A 16,700-nucleotide genomic window follows, 5' to 3' on the forward strand; every position below is an offset into this window, starting at 1 on the left:
TTACAGGCACCCACCACCACACCCAGCTAATTTTTTGTATTTTGAGTAAGACAGGATCTCACTATCTTGACCAGGTTGGTCTTGACCCCTGACCTTGTGATCCACCCACCTCAGGCCCCCAAAGTACTGGGATTACAGGCGTGAGCCACCACGCCTGGCCTCTCCTTCACCTTTCTTACCTCTGTTTGCAGTTTATCTATAGCACCATCAGCCTATTTCACGAATATATCTGCCTTACAAAATCACATGAAGTCAGAAACGGAACCTGAAAGAGACTGACAGCCCAAGGGGCAGTTTGGTCACTTTAGTTCTCCCTTAATTTCAATACGTCTCTACTCAAGCCATCCCAAATACAGTTTAAAGATTGTGTGCTTGCTATTGTCAATTTCAAGACAAATCTCCTAACTCTCACTTCCAATGAGAATGCACATTCCTTAAGCTCCTTTTTAAGGAAATGCAGGACCTCTTACAGCTAAGAGGTTGTCTTTCCCACTAGATAGTAAACTCTTTTCGGAGCTATGTTTTCATATTTCTCAGAGTGCCCTGACTACATTCCCTATTTGCTGCATTGAAGGAAAAACAAAAATCCCTCAAGAATCAGGAGAAACATAGCAAGACCCCATCTCTACAAAAATAAAAGTCAGGTGTGGTGGCGTACACCTGCAGTCCTAGCTACTTGGGAGACTGAAGTGGGAAGATTGCTTGAGCCCAGGAGTTTGAGGATACAGTGAGCTATGCACTCTAGCCTGGGTGACAGAGTGAGAACTTGTCTCAAAAGAAAGAAAGAGAGAAAGAGAGAGAAAGAGAGAGACAGAGAGAGAGAGAAAAGGAAGGAAGGAAGGAAGGGAGAGAGAGAGAAGGAAAGGAAAGGGGAAGGGAGGGGAGGCAAAGGGAAGGGATGGGACGGGACGAGACAAGACAAGACAAGTCAGGAGGAGGCAACTGAGCATGCATGCACTAAGGCTAATTTAACAAAGGGTCAGTAGAAACAGATGCTTTTTTAGCATTAAAAGATCTAAAACTTAGCCTAGTAAGAAGAATATGAATGTAGTGCACATGTCAGATGAGAGCTATTGATACAAGATGAATTTTCACAGTGAGAGATGTCTAGATGTCTGATTTTTTTTTATATCCAGAGTAACCAAAAACAAACAAAAGAGAAAATGGGAAGAAAAAGCTTGGAGTTACTCCTCTCCATCCAGCAGAGAAAATAGGCAAAAGAAATGATAATGATGAAGTGCCACCGCATGACTAAGGCATGATTTTCTAGGCATACCTGTTAGAGGAAAGGCTACAACCTGAAATAGAGGGGAAGAGGGCAGATTGCGGGTGTTTTGGAGTATGGAAGAAGTGACAAAAGAGTTCAAATGTGCCAGGCACAGGGAAAAGAGAGAAGAAGGTATTCTAAGGAAGAGAAAGTTCTCTGTAGGATATTTTTCAACAGTAGAGGAAATGCCCAAGAAAAGCGATGTGGTCCTAAACACATGATTTGTGCACAACGAGCTGGATTGGGGATACCATGGCCAACTTTTCTTTTCCTTTCTGTTTTTTTGTTTCTTTGCTTTTGTTGTTGTTGTTGTTGTTGTCGTTGTTTGAGACAGGGTCTCACTCTATTGCTGAGGCTGAAGTACAGTAGCACAATCATAGCTCACTGTGCAGCCTTGAAGCTGAGACTACAGGCACACACCGCCACACCTGCATGCCCAACTTTTCATCTCTCCTGAAAGTTCTGCATGATTTAAATTTTACCATCGTAAAACTGGAGTACAGAATTAATTGAACTTTATTTGAGTTTCCTTGTTTGTTCAATCAGAAGAGAGGGGAACATTTTTACTCCCTTTTCTGATTAGTGTAAGGCATCTGAGATACATTTGGAGTAGGTGACAGGGAAAAAAATAGAAAATCTCTCTTGGAACTTATCTCACTGTTAAACATATTTTATTTCTTTGAGTCTTCTTTTTTTCTTCCCAAAAGGCATTGAAGCCTTAGATAAAGAGCCTAGTACTATGATTACATAGTCATCATTCAAAACTAAAGATAGAACATATTTCATTTTTCTTAAACTGATTATCTAGAACAGACTCTAAATATAAACGAGAGTACAGATACTGAGGCATTACCACTTACCTATTATATAGAGACAGGACAGTCTGTATAAACATGAGATCTGGAGTAATAAGAGACTTGATTTCAATTTCTGCTATGGTCTGGGGGATTTTGGATGAGGCATTCACTTCTCTGAATTTTGATTAAAGTGAAAAAGATTTCTGGCCGGGCGCGGTGGCTCACGCCTGTAATCCCAGCACTTTGGGAGGCCGAGGCAGGCTGATCATGAGGTCAGGAGATCCAGGCCATCCTGACTAACACGGTGAAACCCCGTCTCTACTAAAACACACACACACAAAAATAGCCAAGCATGATGGCGGGCGCCTGTAGTCCCAGCTACTCGCGAGGCTGAGGCAGGAGAATGGCGTGAACCCGGGAGGCGGAGCTTGCAGTGACTGAGTTTGTGCCACTGCACTCCAGCCTGGGCGACAGAGCGAGACTCGGTCTCACAAAAAAAAGAAAAGAAAAGAAAAGAAAAGAAAGATTTCTGTGAGAAAGTTAAATGAGACAATTTATGCAAAACTAGCAAAAACATCGTATTATATAAATATATAACATTTCAGGCCAGGCATGGTTGCTCACGCCTGTAATCTCAGTGCTTTGGGAGGCTGAGGTGAGAGAATCACTTGAGCCCAGGAGTTTGAGACCAGCCTGGGCAACATAGCGAGACCCTTTCTCTACAGAAATAATAATAATAATAAAAACTTACCTAAGCATGGTAGTGTGCGCCTGGTAGTCCTAGCTACTCGGGAGGCTGAGGCAGAATTGCTTGAGCCCAGGAGTTTGATGCTGAAGTGAGGTATGATCACACCACTGCACCCCAGCCTAGGTTACAGAGTCTCTAAAAAAAAAAAAAAAAAAAAAAAATACACACACACACGCAGGGTAAGTAGGATGAAGTCTAATCTAACACATATTAGACTTCATCCTACTTAACCTGAAAAAATAATCCATTTAATCATACTTACATGGTTAAAGAGGAAATTGTTAGTACCCTTGTGGTGGGAACTACATTAATGTTGTGAAAGAGAAATAATTATAAATATTCCACAATTAATTTCAAGTGTTTTCAACAAAGAAATAATCTGTTGCTAGAAAGAGGACTTGTTAAAACCTCACTATGCGATTCCCTTTCACTCTGCTTACATAAACTGTTATTTCAAGGAGCCCCTGTTAAGTACAATACGTCACACGTATAACTGATAGAAGTTTTGAGAAGAGGGGAAAAGTACTTGGATCCTTAATTTCTTGTTCAAGATATGTATAAAAGTCACAGGTGTCCATATTCCTTTTGACAGTTCTTTTATGTTAGAAATAGGGAAATAATGTCTTCAGAAGCATTTCTCTAGTAACCTAGGATATATTTCAATGCAATGACATTAGCCTAAATAATGAAAATTGAAGAACCGGTTAACCGTCAAAAGTATAATCTATGAAATTCTTGGACAACTATATAGCCTATAGACTGCTTTTTCAAATCTCAGAAATAACATTTAAAAATACTAATAATGTGTACTCATACAGAGGAAAAGCATTGTGATCTCAAGTTTACCTACAGTTATTGTGACAGTTTGATCATCTATGGTGCACGTCTTTCTTTTATTTAAGGTACTTGAAGCAGCAGGCTTATGAAAGTTCAATTTTAATGATGAGTAATCCATCTCACTAAGGAATATATAAAATTAACTATTAGTTTTCCTATTTGTCTTGTTTATCTGGCATAAGACTTCCTGGCCTTCAAGTTTTAAATCCATGAGAAGAAAATTATACTTTACATTTGTGAAAAATGTTCCTGTGTTTTCCCCTGATGCTACTATTCTGTAGTTAAAATATACACACACATATATATGTATTTATTTATTTACAGTAAGACAAGTTTTTTGGTTTTAAATACATTTGAAGTTGTTAGGAGACTGTCATGAATTTTTAAATAAATGTAATGGTTCTTTTTTGTGTTTTTCCCTGATGCTACTATTCTGCAGTTTAAAAATATATATATACGTATATTTACAATAAGACAGTTTTTTAAGTTTTTAGTAATATATTCAACTTGTTAAGAGACTGCCATGAATTTCTAAATAAATCTAATAGCTTTTTGATACATTTGCATTATTTGAATGTGATTTAATAACTCAAATGTGACATTGACTAATACCTTGAATATTCTTGTTGTATTACAATCAAATCTATATTTTCTGTAACTTGACTCTTTTGAACTTTGGTTGTTTTTTGTCAACAGAAGTTAGGAAGACTAGGGACTTTGACTTCCTTTTTTGGGTGAATTTTGGTTGGTAAATGATATTTCTGTAAACACTTGCCAAGTGTCTCTACCATTTATTAAACCATGTAAAGACCATAAACCTCCATGACATGCTTTAAATAAAACATTGCAGGACTTTTGTCCCTATATTTTCCTATTTAACACATAGAATAGTTTTGAAGGCAGTTGTTTAAACAGGTCATATGATTTTCATGTTCTGAAACTCTAATTATCTTTGAGTTAAGAAATGTTAACAATCTACTAGAGATATAATATCTATTTTTTGTTTTTAGTTTGAAGTGATTGTTTTTGTCATTCCGAAGAGAGTTAGTTAAATTTAATACTAAGATGCTTACTAAACCTTTTTTTATTTCCATGAGCATTTCTCAATGCATTTACCAACCATGTGTCAGATCGTACTGTTAATATTTATTAAAGTATGTTGGATTAGGTATTCTTTTCAACTGTTTTCTCTTTTTTTTGGTTAATTTAAAATTTTCTTTTAATACATAATTTGATATCTCTATGTTTCTTCAAGTTTATAATTCCCAGCAATATCACTTTTTCTGTTAAGGTAGAATTAAGTGTTTTTTTCTTGTTGATTTTTTATAGATATTTTTATCTTGCTGACATTTTCTTCTGTTTGCTTTATAAAATGATTTTTAAATGTTTCCAAATAAAAGGTTTTTTTTTTGCCAGTTCTTACCTTTATTTTGTGTTCAAACTCTTAGTTTGAATATCCATAAAATCATTTTCCTCCCATAAATTAAATTCTTTGAAGTATAGCCTGCTCTGAATTTTAAAATGGTAGCTGTCCAAAATAAGTAGTTTAGTTTAGCACTCACATTGATTCTCTTTTATTTGATCTGAAAAGCATAATAAAATACAACCATAATATAACAAAACAAGTGTTTTAAGTCACGTTATTTAATATTAAATTATTAATATTTGTGATTATAATTATTTTGTAAAACTCTAAGAAATGATTTAAAAAATAACATTGGAAAAAATCTGCTGAATAATACAGTAATAAAATTGACTATGAAATGAAGCTGCCTTATGAAAATTTGATTCTATTAGCTTAATTTGGGAAAGTAATCAAAACCATATCATCTATTAAATGAAAGTAACGATAGTATTTACCTTACTATGGATTGTGAGGATTAAGTAAGATAATGCACACAAAGTGCTCAGTATAGTACCCAGTACTCTAAAAACTTAATAAATGCTAACTGTGATCACTCTCCCCCTATTTTCCATGCTGTCCTCCACCCTCCCCCACCTCAGTCCCAAACTGCTTTGCCTCTGAAATTTCAACTTTTATATTCCATTCTTTGATGATAATACGCTTCTCTCTGATCATTATTTCAGTTTTTACTACCTTAATTCCACTATAATTTTAGTGCATTGAGATTCCCATACACTTGACTTTTCCCTTCCCACACCCCCAATTTATAACCACTCTTTGGCTTTACTTCCAGCCCTACCTCTTTCCCTATGCAGCACAAAACCCCATGGTCCCCAAATTTAATAGCACTCCCTTGGGTTTTGTTAATCCTAATGGTGTATCTATCACTCGTCGGATCTGAAGCCAGAAAAACCCTGGGTTCAAATTATGGTTCTATTATTTACCAGCTGTGAGAACTGAGCAAGATGTTTAGCCTCTCTTGGTATATGTATAATGATGATTGTTAGAGTTAAAATGCAATAATGTATACAGAGCATTTACCACAGGGGCTGGCATATATTAGACCTTCAAGCTAATGTTCTTTTTTAAACTACACAAACAACTGATGATTACATATTCTTAGTAAAACATTCACACAACACAAAAATACACGCAGTTAAAAGGTAAGTATTCCTTCATCTTGATCTCCCCTCTCGAAACTACACACACACACACACACATACACACTCACACTTCTCTCTCCACAGATAACCACTGTTAACAGTCTGATCTGTATTCTTCTGGACTAAATTCTACTTATTCATTGACCCTACGCTTAGGTACCATCTCTTAGGTACCATCTCCTCCTGAAGTTTTCTCTGATTCTCATAGACAGGATCAGTTAACTCCTCCTATTTGCTTCTTACCTTTGTCAGAGTACCATAATGTATTTATGTTTAATTTTTGCTTTATATCGAGCCTGAATTGTGAATACCCTGAGAGTGAGGGCTTTTTTTTTTTTTTTCTTTTGAGACAGGGTTTCACCATGTTTCCCAGCCTGGTCTCCTGATCTCAAACAATCTGCCTGCCTTATCCCAAAGTGCTGGGATTACAGGCAGGAAACACTGTGACTGGCTGTGACTGGCAGGGGACTTTCTTTTTAATCTTTGTATTCCTTGGTTTGTTGAAGTGTTTCATACATTTTTGTTGAAGGATAAATTACACTGTCTTCATTCTTTTCATGGTCTAGTGGGGATGCATAAATAATTCTAGGGGGAAAAAGCAGGGTGTTAAGGAATCAGGTTAGAAACATATTCCAGGTAAAGTAATAGTTAAGAATCCTAATGGGTGTGAATAGAAGTAGACTGCAGAAAACAGGAATGTGTGCCACAAATAGAGTGGCACCACAATCAAATATTAATGTATGCCAAAAAATTTAAAAAGAAGTGCCTATTATATACACATTATATTAACACATTTAAATAATTTTTTAGTATTTTTATGGGCCAGAGACTTAACATCATTCTATGAGATGGGTAATTATTATCTCCAGTTTACACAGAAACAAAGTGAATGAATACGGACATAATCAATACCCTGCCCACATCCTCTTGCCCACCATTAAGGCCACCTGCAGCTTCAATGGGAGTTCCCATGCATCTCATGCCAATGGCTTCAAATCTCAACTACTTATCTTTCTGGCAGCAAGAGCATGCTGCTCAAGGGAAGGCTGCCAAGGGAAGTACCAGAGAATTACATTCCCAGGAGTAACCCTCAACCACTGAGAGAAGGGAATTGGTATATCTCAGTTTTCTTGCCCCTCAGTGGAATAATTCTGAGTTCTGTTTTATATAGTCTTTCAGAGGGTCTCCAGTAGAATTGAGTTCCAGTTGCCCTCAGTAGAAACCTTATTTTTTGACACAATTTTTATTGGCTTTCGTCTCTTACCAGTCTCACTTCCTTACCATGCTTCCCAAATAAAGTTCTCTGTATCCTAATTCTTGTCTTAGGGCCATAGTTGTGCCGGAGCCCAATTTAAGACAAATAAATTGCTTAAAGTGATACACAGCAAATAAATAGCTTAGATTCATGTGTCCACACAGCCTACACTCCATTATATTTATACTACCTTTTAACTTGTTTTGAACATTCTTTTTCCAATTCATTAGGCATGTTACATTGGCTGGCAATTATATTCATATGTTGCATAAACTCAGAGGGTGGGACTATAGAAATTCAAAAGTGAAATACTAACTTTGAACACACATCACTTTTGACAGTGAATAAGATGGATCCCATTTTGAAAAACATTTGATGGATTATACTAACAGAAAATATATTCAAGCTGAATTGGTTGCTTTTATCATGTTCTGTGCTTATGTTGCATATGTTAAGTTTCAGCAAATCTTAATTTTGGAATAAGTTAGCCTTGATATTACTTTTTACCCCTAGTACATTTCATTACCATTACCCTGCAAAAATGAGGTCATCCCTAAAGGACAGGCTCCTGACTTCTACCTTAATTAGCATGTGGTGGGAAATAAGTTTCTTTCCAGAAAGTGTTCAGATATAAGGAAGTGGGGAATGAGGATTATGTCATTATTCCAAAGACCATTTTGGAAGGGCGAGAATAAGGCAACTTTTCTTAGTTTTAGACTTAACACTTTCTCCTTTTAAAAAGATTTGAGCCTTTCCCTTACAATCAGTACAAGGGATCCTTTATTGCAAGCCGCAGGCGTCAACTACAGCACAGACTCTTCAAGTGACTCTAGATCAGAGAGAGGAATGCCATTGACTCCAAATCCCCAAAGCCCAGTGGATGCCAAGGAATGGGAGCAAGAGAAAACGAGTGAAAATTGGTGCCATGTTGCTAACTCAGACCTGCAAATAGGAGACTCCACGTAGGCCACCAACCCCCATAGGAGCAAAAAGAGCGGGGGCCATTTTTCCCCCCAGTACTTTCGAAGCTTGCTGGGTGGCAGTAATGGAGAGTGAGGACTGAGGACGAGTGAGGAGTGGGAAGACCAACCAGGCCAACTCATGAGCCTAGAGGTGACGGGCGTGCCCAGAGCTTTCGCAACTGGGCGGTGCCTCTGCTACTGGCTGGAAGCCAGAGCCTCGCGCCCGAAGCCAGGCCAGGCCTGGAAGCCAGAGTCTCTGGAAAGCCGGGACTTGAAGGCAGGAAGCCTGGGGCTCGGGGGTCAGAAGCTGTCGCCTCTTTTGGAATGGTTAGCTGAAGTTGGCGCCAGGCTCTGGTTGGATGTAACTTGACGGAAGGGGGACCAAGCCCTCCACTGTGCTCCCAGCGGTCTCCTTCACGTCAATTGCCACAGTCACAGATCCAGACTCAGGTTTTTTTTTGAGGTAACCTGTTTCCGCAGCTCGCCAAACCCGGTGGTGTGTCAAGTCTTCGTCTTGGAGAATTTCGCCTTTGCCCTTCCTTCTAGGCAGTGGCTACAGTGAAGAGCTTTAGGCTGAGTTTCCCCAGGACACACTGTAGTTGAGTCACTTACTACTAGCATTTAATTAAGCAGCATGTAGTAGATTTATATGTGCATCCAAGTCGTGAAACAAAGGTCAAACAGTTTGACTTTGCATATTAACTTTGGCATAGTAATTTAATTTTTTTCAACCAACATGTGATACTAAGAGTCTTTGTGCCAAATCCCAAGGAAATGAAACATAGTTCTTGGTCTCAGGGAGCACCCAAATTAGGTAAGAATGCTCAATTCAAGCACAGGAATACTTCTTCATAGGTGTTAAATTCAATGAGCATTTATTAAGCATCCATGAGTATTAAGCTCTGTGGTAGTTATTGGACATAGGAAGTTGAATCATTCTTCGTCCTAGTGCTCTGCACTCACAGTCTTGGTGGGGGAAAGGGAAAGAGCAGAAAACGATTACCTTTAAAGGTACAAGACAAACACTGATAAATGCCACTACCCAGATTTAAACAATCGAAAGTACGGGAGACAGAGAACTGAGTTATATGTGTAGAGGGAATTGGAAAGGCTTTGTAGAGGAGGTAACATGAGTGAGCTGGCCGTGGAAGGAGAGGTTATGTTTATAAGTAGAGTTCTGGCTTAAGTACTTTCTAACAGACCTTACTTGAGGGCTTTGCTCCATTTTTATCTTTTATTTTCTCTGGCTGTCTAGTCTACTTTGCCATCCACCAACCCAGCCCTTTATCTGTTTTCTTGGAACTAGCCTAGGCTAAGTTATCACATTTACAAAGGATAATTACCTTTTATTTAAAAAACTTATTTCTGCAGGGACAGTATTTGTGAAGAAAGAATTTTCATTTTTTAGAATTTGTTTTAGCCAAGTCAACAAAGCAAGGTTCCTGTAGCCCATCTGTTAGAACACAAAAATAGCCTCACTGTGTAGAAACAGATGTTTAAAATGGTATTCATTAAAATGGATTCCACCTGTAATAGAAAACAGACAGTGTATGCAAAAGGAATGTTGTAAGCTGACAGTACTCGCTATCACTTTCCATTCTGTTAGGAATGTATATTTCTGGGTAAAATCTTCCTAATAGGAATACGCTTCTGGTTTTAGTGTCTAGTGATAGGGTTATTAGTCATATTGAAACACAATTACCCTAGACTCCTTAGGAGGATAGAAGTCATGGGAAAAAATACCTCTAGAGTGAGTGTCTTCTTACCAATGAACAAAGTTATCTTTGATAGAAAAGTCATGACTACCCTATATTAGTGACAGAAATTAACATTTACCAATTACCTTCTGTGTCAGGTGCTTTGTTGTTCACTTTTAGAAGAATCCCATAATGGAGATATTATCCTTATTCTACAGGTGAGGAATTTGAGAATGTGCAATAAATTAAATAACTTGCCCAAAGTCACAGCTAGATTAGAATCCAAGACTCACATTCCTAAGCCAATGTGCTCTTTCCACTATTTTGTTGCCAAATGCCAGGAGTTCGGCCTAGGTCTTATTGCTCTCCATATAGAAAGCCAATCACTGAGAAAAGGAATATTGCCCAGGAAGGAAAGCTTTATTGCAGATGGCATCAACCTAATAATTAAATCTGTCTCTCCTTAACTGGCTAAAATTATGGGCTTATATAACAGGGAAGGAAAACAGGAGGGACAAGGAAGAGGAGTTGGTCAACAAGGAGCAGGTGCCTCTCATTGTTCAGGTGTGGTGATCTGGAAAGCCTCAGCTCCCTGCTACCATCTGGGAGGCCTGATGGTGGTTTCCTGAGAAAGAAACTCAGATAAGACAAATGTAAATTTCTCAAGCTTAGTTTTATGGGAAAATTGGGCTGGTTTTAATTTCACATTGATTTTGCAACAGTGGAGGCACAAAGAGTCACCTACACTTTCAGGTGGAGTATTTGGGATGCAAATCCAGGTCTATCTGATTCCAAAGCTCAAACCTGTGCCCCTCTTCTGTATATTTTTGGTCTTTGCCTCTAGTTCATTTAGCCCCATTTATGTCATAGAGGAAAAGCAGACACCATCTAGTGGAACAGAGTTCTAAATTATAATTAGCAAGCCCAGGCTAGCATTTATAACTGTAAGCAGCTCAGAAAAACATTATGCAAACTGGTGATAATACATGAGCCATTTTTAATGGATATCAAGAGGAGATTACTTCTTATTACTTCTTAAATCGTAGTCTTTCATTCATTGATCCAACAAATAATTGTTGATTTCTTACTTTGTGTCAGGCATAGGAGTAATCAGACAAAAGTTCCTTCTTCATGGAGTTTGCACCCTGATTGGAGATGCAGGCAATAAGATAAATATAAATAATTTGTTTATTTTTCCTTGCAAAAGATAAATATAAATCAGAAAAATATCTTGCACATTAGTTGGTGTTGAATAGAAAAATAATAGGGGCTGGGTGCGGTGGCTTACACCTGTAATCCCAGCACTTTGGGAGGCTGAGGCTGGCGGATAATGAGGTCGGGAGATCGAGACCATCCTGGCCAACATGGTGAAACCCCGTCTCTACTAAAAATACAAAAATTAGCTGGGTGTGGTGGCGTGTGCCTGTAGTCCCAGCTACTTGGGAGGCTGAGGCAGGAGAATCACTTGAACCCGGGAGGCAGAGTTTGCAGTGGGCTGAGATCATGCCACAGCACTCTAGCCTGGCGACACAGCAAGACTCCATCTAAAAAAAAAAAAAAAAAAAAGAAACAGAAAAAGAAAGTAGGGACCAGGCATGGGGGCTCATGCCTGTAATCCCAGCACTTTGGGAGGCCGAGGTGGGTGGATCACTTGAGGTCAGGAGTTTGAAACCAGCCTGGCCAACATGGAGAAACCCTGTCTTTACTAAAAATACAAAAAATTAGCCAGGCATTACGCGCCTGTAATCTCAGCTACTCGGAAGGCTGAGGCAGGAGAATCGCTTGAACCCAGGAGGCAGAGGTTGCAATGAGGTGAGATTGTGCCACCGCACTCCAGCCTGGGCAACAGAGTGAAATTCCATCTCAAAAGAAAAAAAAGAAAGAAAGAAAAAGAAAAAAAGAAAGAAAAGAAAGTAGGGAATGGGGGTAGGCAGGCTATGGTGGGGACTGTTGCAATCTTCCCTGTGGCCAGGGAGGACAGTATCTAAGAAGCCAAGCAGAGATTTGTAGGAAATGTATTCCAATGGATGAAATATCAAGTGCAGACTTGACATAGGTGTGGCAGGAACCGAATATGGGAGGCATAGATATTAAGGTAAGGTTGGAATGATAATGAAAGGAGATTCAGCTCATGAAGGGTCTTGTGGGTTGTCATAAGGACTTTGACTTTTACTCTGAGTGAGATGGAAACTATTGAAGAATATTGAAATAATGAGTGACCTCATCTGCCTTCTATTTTAACACGATAAGTTTGGCTGCTGTGTTGGGAATACAACGGTGGAAGAAGCATAGACACCAATTAGGAGGGTATTGCAGTGAGTAATCCAAGTGAAGGATCCCCAACAAGACCTTGGAGAAAGGGATAAAGCTGAGGTCAGGGTAATTATTCCCCTGGATTTCTTCTTACAAGGTCACCTGGTTGTATCTCTTGACAAAAGGCTATTCCTCTCAAGATAGCTAAATTTACAAAATTATTCCTTTTCAAATTATAACCTCCCTTTCCTTGTCTCTTTGGGCCTAGGGGTGGTGGCATCTTGGCTACTACAGGTATTGAGCTTGGCATGATTGAACTATCCCTAGAGGTTTGCCTACACCTGTATCTTGTAGGTAGCTCCCATAATTCCCACATGTTGTGGGAGGGACCCCGGTGGGAGATGACTGAATTTTGGGGGTGGGTCTTTCCTGCACTGCTCTTGTGATAGTGAATGAGTCTCACTAGATCTGATGGTTTTAAAAATGGGAATTTTCCTGCACAAGCTCTCTTTGCCTGCTGCCATCCACATGAGACGGGACTTGCCTCTTCTTGCCTTCCACCATGACTGTGAGGCTCCCCCAGCCACGTGGGACTGTAAGTCCAATTAAACCTCTTTATTTTGTAAATTGATCAGTCTTGGGTATGTCTTTATCAGCAGTATGAAAACTGACTAATACAGTAAATTGGTACCGAGAGAGGGGTATGGCTGAAAAGATACCTGAAAATGTGGAAGCGACTTTGGAACTGGGTAACTGGCAGAGATTGGAACAGTTTGGAGGGCTCAGAAGAAGACAGGAAAATGTGGGAAAGTTTGGAACTTTTTGAATGGCTTTGCCCCAAATGTGGATAGTGATATGGACAATAAGGTCCAGGCTGAGGTGGTCTCAGATAGAGATGAGGAACTTGTTGGGAAATGGAGCAAAGGTGACTCTTGTTATGTTTTAGCAAAGAGACTGGTGGCATTTTGCCCATGTCCTAGAGACTTGTGGAACTTTGAACTTGAGAGAGATGATTTAGGATATCTGGTGGAAGAAATTTCTAAGCAGCAAAGCATTCAAAAGGTGGCTTGGGTGCTGTTAAAAGCATTCAGTTTTAAAAGGGAAACAGCATAAATGTCTGAAAAATTTGCAGCCTGACAATGTCATAGAAAAGAAAATCCCATTTTCTGAGGAGAAATTTAAGCCAGCTACAGAAATTTGCATAAGTAGTGAGGAGACAAATGTTAATCCCCAAAACAATGGGGAAAATGTATGCAGGGCATGTCAGAGGTCTTCATGGCAGCCCCTCCCATGGTAGGCCTGGACGCTTAGAAGGAAAAAGTGGTTTCGTGGACCAGGCCCAGGGTCCCCGAGCTGTGTGCACCCTAGGGACTTGGTGCCCTGTGTCCCAGCCACTCCAGCTATGGCTGAAAGTGGCCAATGTAGGGCTTGGGTTGTGGCTTCAGATGGTGCAAGTCCCAAGCCTTGGCAGCTTCCACATGGTGTTGAGCCTGCAGGTACACAGAAGTCAAGAATTGAAGTTTGGCAACCTCCACCTAGATTTCAGCAGCTATATGGAAACGCCTGGATGCCCAGGCAGAAGTTTGCTGCAGGGGTGGGGCTCTCATGGAGATCTTCTGCTAGGGCAGTGTGATAGGAAGCTGTGGGGTCAGAGCCCCCACACAAAGTCCCTACTGGGGTACTGCCTAGTGGAGCTGTGAGAAGAGGGCCACCATCCTCTAGACCCCAGAATGGTAGATCCACTGACAGCTTGCACCATGTGCCTGGAAAAGCTGCAGACACTCAATGCCAGCCCATGAAAGCTGGGCTGGGTGAGGCTGTACCCTGCAAAGCCACAGGGGCGGAGCTGCCTAAAACCATGGGAACCCACCTCTTGCATCAGCTTGACCTGGATGTGAGACATGGAGTCAAAGGAGATCATTTTAGAGCCTTAAGATTTGACTGCCCCGCTGGATTTCAGACTTGCATGGGCCCCGTAGCCCCTTTGTTTTGGCCAATTTCTCCCATTTGGAACGGCTGTATTTACCCAATGCCTCTACTCCCATTGTATCTAGGAAGTAACTAACTTGCTTTTGATTTTGCAGGCTCATAGGCAGAAGAAACTTGCCTTGTCTCACATGAGACTTTGGACTGTGGACTTTTGAATTAATGCTGAAATGAGTTGAGACTTTGGGGGACTGTTGGAAAGGCATGATTGGTTTTGAAATGCGAAGATATGAGATTTGGGAGGGGCCGGGGCAGAAGGATACGGTTTGGCTCTGTGTCCCCACTCAAATTTCATTTTGTAGCTCCCATAATTCCCATGCGTGTGGGAGGGACCCAGTGGGATATGATTGAATTATGGGGGTGGGTCTTTCCCACACTGTTCTTTTGATGATGAATGAGTCTCACTAGACCTGATAGTTTTAAAAGTGGGAATTTCCCTCCACAAGCTCTGTTTGCCTGCTGCCATCCACATAAGACAGGACTTGATCCTCCTTGCTTTCCACCACGATTGTGAGGCTTCCCCAGCCATGTGGAACTGTAAGTCCAATTAAACCTCTTTATTTTGTAAATTGACCAGTCTCAGGTATGTCTTTATCAGCAGCATGAAAACAGATTAATACACTAGGATTAAATCAAAAGGACACAGACCCAAACTTGAAGTGGTTCCCACTCCAGATATGAGATAAATTTAGCCTCAATAAGGATCATAATCACAATAGAGTGAAACTCATCAAATCCATGAGTTCATAATGATAGAAAAATTGCTCACAATTAGAAAATAATAGGAAACAAATGTGTTACCTTGAAAACCAATAAAGGGAAAGATCAAAAATTTATCCTGCCTTTCCCAAGCTGGGCACAGTGGCTCATGAATGTAATCCCAGCACTTTGGGAGGCCAAGGCAGCTGGATCACCTGAGGTCAGGAGTTCAAGACCAGCCTGGCCAACATGGTGAAACCACGTCACTATTAAAAATACAAAAATTAGCTGGGTGTGATGGCACGCACCTATAATCCTAGCAACTCAGGAGGCTGAGGCAGGAGAATCACTTGAACCTGGGAGGTGGAGGTTGCAGTGAGCTGAGACTATGCCACTACACTCCAGCCTGGGCGACAGAGCGAGACTCCATCACACACACACAAAAATTATCCTGCCTTTACTACATGAACTATACCATTGGATAACCAAATAATAGGTGAAGAGAAGCATCACTTTATTGAAGTATTTCAATAACGAAATAGAAATGTTAGCATTAGAAGGCTGGGTGCAGTGGCTCACGCCTGTAATCTCAGCACTTTGGGAGGCCAAGGTGAGTGGATCAGTTGAGATCAGGAGTTCGAGACCAGCCTGACCAACCTGGTGAAACCCTGTCTCTACTAAAAATACAAAAACATTAGCTGGATGTGGTGGCACAGGCCTGTAGTCTCAGCTACTCGGGAGGCTGAGGCAGGAGAACTGCTTGAACCTGGGAGGCAGAGGTTGCAATGAACCAAGATCACACCACTGCATCTCAGCCTGGGTGACAGAGTGAGACTCTGTCTCAAAAAAAAGAAAAAAAGAAAGAAAAAGAAATGTTAGAATTAGGATACCACCACTTTGAAAGTCCCAGTAAATTAATGGCTATAAGTATTCAACAGCAATAATTGTTCACATCACAACCAGACATGATGTGCCTCTTAATGAAAGACCACAACACTATATTGTTTGGCCAAAGTGAATGACCCTGAGTCTGCTCAAACCTCTGGGTTTAGCTGTCAACTTGCAAGAAATAGAGGATTCAGAGAAACACAATGAATTGCATGTTCCTCTGACATAGTTTTAAGGGTGTCATTTTCTAATAATTCATTAAGCTACACATTTATATGTTACTCTTTATCTGTGTTTTATTTTACAGTAAAAAACAATAAACAAAATTTCCCACCATGCTTGGTAGGATTGCCTTTTCCTCCTTGGAAAGTCTCTCAGTTTTTGTTCTGTGTGTGTGTGTGTGTGTGTGTGTGTGTCTGTGTCCATGTATCTATCTATATACAGTTGACCCTTGAACACTATGGGGATTAGGGACACTGACCCCATGCAGTTGAAATCCACATATAACTTTTTTTTTAAGAGACGGGGTCTCGCTCTGTCGCTGAGGAAACTAGAGTGCAGTGCATGATCACGGCTCACTGCAGCCTTGACCTCCCAGGCTCAAGTGATCCTCCTACGTCAGCCTCCCGAGTAGCTGGGATCACAGACGTATACCATCACACCTGGCTAATTTTTGTATTTTTTGTACAGATAGGGTCCAGCCATGTTGCCCAGGCTGGTCTTGAACTTCTGGACTCAAGCAA

The sequence above is a fragment of the Pan troglodytes genome, chromosome 1 (assembly GCF_028858775.2).
Source record: "Pan troglodytes isolate AG18354 chromosome 1, NHGRI_mPanTro3-v2.0_pri, whole genome shotgun sequence".
NCBI lineage: Eukaryota > Metazoa > Chordata > Mammalia > Primates > Hominidae > Pan > Pan troglodytes.